The 6,245-nt window shown below is 36.6% G+C and overlaps 1 long non-coding RNA gene across 1 annotated transcript; it reads left to right on the top strand.

Moving 5' to 3' along the window:
- The first annotated feature begins 1,889 nt into the window (after positions 1–1,889).
- On the top strand, positions 1,890–5,482 carry LOC149125030 (uncharacterized). Its single transcript, XR_016211940.1, has 2 exons — positions 1,890–2,097; positions 5,011–5,482. It is a non-coding gene; the product is annotated as an uncharacterized LOC149125030 (long non-coding RNA).
- Positions 5,483–6,245: the final 763 nt, after the last annotated feature.

Genomic DNA, 6,245 nt, shown 5'->3' with positions numbered 1-6,245 from the left:
GTGGTGTATTTCCTTCCCCCAAATTGTACCTCTTTGTGACAGGAGCATCTTTTGTATAAAGCTCCTTTTTTTCTGCTGCTGTACTTGCCCAAATATTGCTCTTACGGAATGAGTTTGCTGATTTGGGAATTAGGGAGATAAAACAGAATCAAGAATGAAGTTCCTTGAGCAGACTGCTACTCTCATTTGCCTTGTCACCCCATCAGGTCTTATATTTTTGGCTACCAACGCTGTTGTTGTTCTAATGCATCATTAGTTATGAGATAATAGGAAGTCTGTCTCATTCCAGGATTCAGTTTTTTATACTTAATTGCTTATAGTATGAGCCACATTCTACATCAGCATATTCTCCAACCAAGGTACTGTTGAATTTCTGCTATGCCTTTTAGCTTCACTTAATTTCTCAATTAGCCTAGCACCTGGGCAAAGAATAAGAGCAATCATGAAAGCAACCACATATTTTGGCTAAATACATGTGATAATCAGTATTCTAGGCAAATCACGTATAAGAATGCAGGTGCTTCTCACATCCTGTCTATTGGTATGTGTTTTTACTTGCTCTGAGGCCTCACAGCTACTAAATAGTAAAGGTATGATTCCAACCCAAGCAATTCTACCCCAAAATTCACTAATATTTTATTAAAAACCAAAGTATTCCAATCCATAAAAACTTCAATGAAGAATATCCTTTCACTGTGTTTCAACCCAAGTTTTATTTAATTTCCTATATCAAAAAACTTAAGGCAAATAAGGTCAGTTCTAAGTTAATAAAACTAATTTTAATTTTTGTCTTAGCCAAATATTTAATGTATATTTTCCATTTTTTGAATTTCTGTTTTTTTTTGGCAAATATAAACCTCTTAAGAAATCTGATTAATATATATAAGAATTTAGATAATTTAAATTTTCTAAATTATTTTCTGAATTCATATATTGACTAAATAGTTTTTAACAGTAGTGTTGAATTAATTGTGGGACACAAAATTTTAATTATGGAATATATTGTCTGGTGCCGTGGCTCAATAGAAAATCCTCTGCCTGCGGCGCCAGTACACCAGGTTGTAGTCCCGGTCGGGGCGCTGGATTCTGTCCTGGTTGCCCCTCTTCCAGGCCAGCTCTCTGCTGTGGCCTGGGAGTGCAGCGGGGGATGGCCCAAGTCCTTGGGCCCTGCACCCCATGGGAGACCAGGGTAAGTACCTGGCTCCTGGCCTTGGATCAGCACGATGCGCCGGCTGCAGTGCACCAGCTGCAGTGGCCATTGGAGGGTGAACCAACGGCAAAAAGAAGACCTTTCTCTCTGTCTCTCTCTCTCTCTCACTGTCCACTCTGCCTGTCAAAAAAAAAGATAAATAAAATAAAATAAAAATATTAAAAATATTAAATTATGGAATATATTTAATAACAAATAAATCTGAGCAAATGCCAGTAATAATCACATAAATAAGATTATACCTAAAGTAAATGGATTTTCTAAAATTGTATACATAATACGAATACTGTCATACAATAATGGGGAAGTAAAATACATATTCTACAAAAAATAAATGCAAATAAAATAAAATTTTAAATATCATAACTGTAACAACAGAGGAACAAAACTATAATAACAAAGGAACAAAATCAAATCAAAAATATAGAGAACTCATATAATTTTATAGATGAATTTTAGGAAATGATGTTGTGGGTAGCATTGAGAAGTAATTATTTATTAACTGTCATGTAAAGCTAACTTAAAAAAATAGTCAATTATGTAGAATATGATATATATTTTGAAAATAGTAAAGAATTAGTAACCATGGCTAAAAAAATTGTTAATGTTCAAAAATTAATTTGCTTTCTGTTGTATCTTTTTTAAGTATTCATTCCATTCCCTTCTCAATTCATTCCAGGTTTTCTTAATATCCATAAGACATCATCACTAGGTGCTGTAGTTACTTTTTATTCGGGAAAACAGAGATAATCTTATCGTAGCACTAACACTGAGAGGGTTCCAAATCCTAGTACTTCTTGCATGATGGCATGGGGGAGACTGCCCTCCAAGAGGAACACGAAAAAAAGGAAAGTGCTCTCTGACATGCCAGTGTTTACATGACTCTGGTAGGCTCACATTCACTGTTCTTTTTATCCTGCTGCTATTTAATATTTAAATCATGTAGTTTGGATGTTTCATGTACTATTATGAATATTATGAGTTGTAAAATTAGATAATTTCATATTGTCAGTAAGCATTGCTCTAACAGTAAGAGTGAGGCAGTGAAAAGGACCATTCATAACTCCAAATTTCCCTGTCCTATGTTGGGAAAACATATACTGTATTATTTTTGAACTGTGATTAATGTGCCTAAGAAAGATACACCCAATATACATGTCTCAGACCAGACTATGTTTTCAGTTTTATTATCTTTCCTTGCCCTCCAGGTACATAGTCAATGAGAATATTCAACATAAAATGTGGGAGAAAGGTATTTCTATAATTGTGTTTACAAGTTTCTGGTTGCAGTTTCTATTCCATAAAACACTCCTTTTGAAGATTGAAAGAAAGTGTTATGAAATTTAAAATGTGCCTGCTTTTCATATAACCTTTCATATATAACCAATTAAAACTTCATATTGATAGCAAGACAAAAAATACATTTTATTGCCATAACTTAAGTCAAAATTTATATTCTAAGTAAGCCATCCTGAGAAAAGACAGTGCCTTGATCCTATTGAATTATATGAATTTCAATGTAGACTTTGAATAGCAGCCAAGGCTGTGTGGGAAATCTTTCTACTAATAAACAAACAGGAGCCTGAAAGCTCAGTCAACTACAGTATTTTTCCTCTAAGGTGAGGTTTTAATAGATACTTTTCAGGATATTGACTTTCAGATTATAGTGCTTTTAGTTCAGACTGTTAACATGATGGAGTCAAAGGAAAAAGGAGGTAAAAATAAAATCCCAGCAAACCTAAACACCTAAGTAATTTCACTTCAAGGCTTCTATTTAATTTGGTTGCTTTATTCCCCTGAACAATATACATCATTCTCTAAATCAGAATGTTCTCCCCCACTCCCTCCCTTCTCTCTTTTTCCTTCTCATACTAGTACAGTGTATTTTAATCCAGCTGTTCATGTCTTCCTGTGGGACAAGCAATAACCTACAATTAAATGCAGGTGCTTTGAGAAAAGAGTACCCATGTTCTTCTTAATGAGTTGAAGTAACAAAAAAAAGAAGAAAAGTGAAACCTAAATGCACTGCCTGCTTAGTGAAGCCTGGCTCTTTCCCTGAGCACCAAAACAAAGGTCTGCTTCCCATTTAGGATGTGATTACCTCTTTGCAAAAGGAGGCTTCTTATTAATTGTTTTTATATAGCTAAAAGTTAGCATCAGTCCTGGGAAAGCAATATTCATCAGTGATCTGGTAAGAATACGAGGAAGGAGAAAGATAGGAAAGAGGAAGGAAGAAAGGAAGGAAGGAAGGAAGGAAGGAAGGAAGGAAGGAAGGAAGGAAGGAAGGAAGGAAGGAAGGAAGGGTAGAAAGTGAGATAAAGATGCACTAACATCTAAAAATAATTGAGCCAACCTATTTTTATTAATGATGTTCTATCTTATTGTCTCTTACTGTGTATACAATCCAGAAAATTTAAAACTATCATTTCCTTTCTCATTTTACCTATAGGAACAAAAACGTTTCTTTTTTTGAGATTTTATTTATTTATGTGACAGAGTTACAGACAGTGAGAGGGAGATGGAGAGAGAGGTCTTCCATACACTGGTTCACTCTCCAAATGGCTAAAACGGATGGAGCTGGCCGGTCTGAAACCAGGAGCCAGGAGCTTCTTATAGGTCTCCCACATGGGTGCAGGGGCTCAACTACTTGGGCCATCATCTACTGCTTTCCCAAGTCACAGCAGAGAGCCGGATCGGAAGAAGAGCAGCCAGAACTAGAACTGGTGCCCATATGGGATGTGGGCATCACAGGAGTAGGATTAACTCACTGTGCCACAGCGTGAGCCCCAAAATGTTTCTTCTTATACTATACTTTGTTGACTGAAATGATGAAATTATTATGTGTCTGTCTATTGTAATAAAAATTTATTGGGTTAGGCATTGTGGCATATCTGGTAAAGTCGCTGCCTGCAGCTCTGGCACCCTGTATGGGTGTAAGTTCATGTCCTGGCTGCTCTTCTTCTGATCCAGTTCCCTACTAATGTACCTGGGAAAGCAGGAGAAGATGGTCCAAGTGCTTGGGTATCTGCACCCATGTGGGTGACCTGGAGGAGGCTTCTGGCTCCTGGCTATCAGCTTGGCCCAGCCTTGGCCATTGCAATCATTTGGGGAGTGAACCAGGAGATGGGAGACCTCTCTTCCTGCCCCTGCCTCTCCATCTCTGTAGCTCCAACTTTCAAATAAAATAAATTAATAAATCTTTTAAAATAATGTTTTATGTGTTTCAGTCATTTTATATATGAACACAAGTAGTGGATGAATACGAAATAATCAAGCTTCACCTATACTACATATATGTATGAAAGAAAATTTTGTAAATACTCAAGAACTTAACACATACTCTGGAAACAACTTAAAAAATAATTGACCTAATGTACAATTTTAAATTTCTCAAACTATTTTACTTATTTACAGGAATTATAAAACAAATAACTTTTATAAAGTTCATGTCACATACAACATGTGATATACGAATTTACCTTCAATTTAAAACAGTCCATTAACATATAAATACGGGGGAAATATAGCTTTGTAAAATATCATGTCTTGCCTTGCTCTGTCTAGCTTTATTGTTGCCCTAACCTTGACAGAGTTAAATAGGACACATTTGCAATACATCTATACATATCCAGTAAATCTATTTATTTGTTAATGGATACAGGATTGCAAACAGCATTTCTTATGTATATAGTTTTAAACATTTCTTAAAATGGATGAAATGATTGGTTATAATTATTGCTGCAGTGGATGTCAACTTTAAGTTCCTGACCTCTCTTTTTCTATTTCACTCTTGATTCCAGGGTATTTCCATGGCAACTGCCATTTCTAGGCTGGTGTACACAGCAGCACATTGCTTAAGCAATCACTTGTGTTGCCGGTATCCCAAATCAGTGTCATGTCCAGTCCTGGCTACTTTGCTTCCAATCTAGTTCCCTGCCAATGTCCCTGGGAAGGAGTAGAAGATGTCCTGAGTATTTGAGCCTCAGCCACCCAACCCATGTGAGCGATCTGGGTGGAGTTCCTGGTTTCTGGCTTCAGCCTGGTCCAGCTCTGGCAGTTGCAGGCATTTGGGAAGAGAAGCAGCAGATGGAAACTCTCTCTCCCCTCTCACTCTCACTTTCACTCTAGCTCTCTCTTTTTGAAGTAAATAACTTAAAATACACCTGTATTTAAATGCTAAAATACATTAGATTTTGTATGATTTTATGTGATTCAAATTAATGCTTACATGGATATAATTCCTGCTTACAAATAAATGTATGCTAACACTAATTCAGAAATGAATATGTATGATTAAGGAAAAGTCAGATCACTTTGTTCATCTGATGATTATTAGGGTCTAGTATCAGCATGGTCTATAATAACACAGCACAGTTGAGTCATTGGATACAATGAAAGAAAGCTAAAACAGGGTTAACTTTCTAAAACAGAAATGTCTGAAACAGTCCACTCCACAGCCCATATATCATTGTATTGTCATAGTACCCTTTCTAATGCTACAAGATGGGACACATTGTATGTGTACAAGACGTTCTTATTCCATCTTTGAGATAGCAGATGCAATCAGTCACACAGTCCTCTTCAACACAGTGGCTTTAAAAAACAAGTTGTATTCTTGCTGCTGCAACAACTCTTGTGTCTGAAAATTATGTTCAGTATCTCCCTTCTCCATTACATGTTCTATATTTCTATTACCCCTGGGCAGTACTTTGGTCAGTCAGCATTGCTTATATTGTAAAGCAAGTCAGAAATCCTTGCTTGCAGAAACTAGACCCCAGTTTCTGTGGCTACATTGCTTACTATCATTGGACATAGATGCTCTCAGAGATGTTCAATCAGTCTTCAAGGTTCCAGATATTTCCCTTCTGCCTCAATTGTATAACAGCAATTACAGCTGTCATCATATTTGGGATTCGTTACCACTGCCATTTTACCTAGTCTTTCCTTAGCCTGCTTGGAGCCAGGATTATCGAAACCAGAATGTGGCAACCTCACATTCAGCAGGATGTTCCCTCTGTGAGAACCTACTTCCCCC

Source organism: Oryctolagus cuniculus, chromosome 8, assembly GCF_051225735.1.
Source record: "Oryctolagus cuniculus isolate XC-2025 breed Fujian yellow rabbit chromosome 8, ASM5122573v1, whole genome shotgun sequence".
Lineage (NCBI taxonomy): Eukaryota > Metazoa > Chordata > Mammalia > Lagomorpha > Leporidae > Oryctolagus > Oryctolagus cuniculus.
This window is presented reverse-complemented; position numbering and strand designations above follow the sequence as displayed.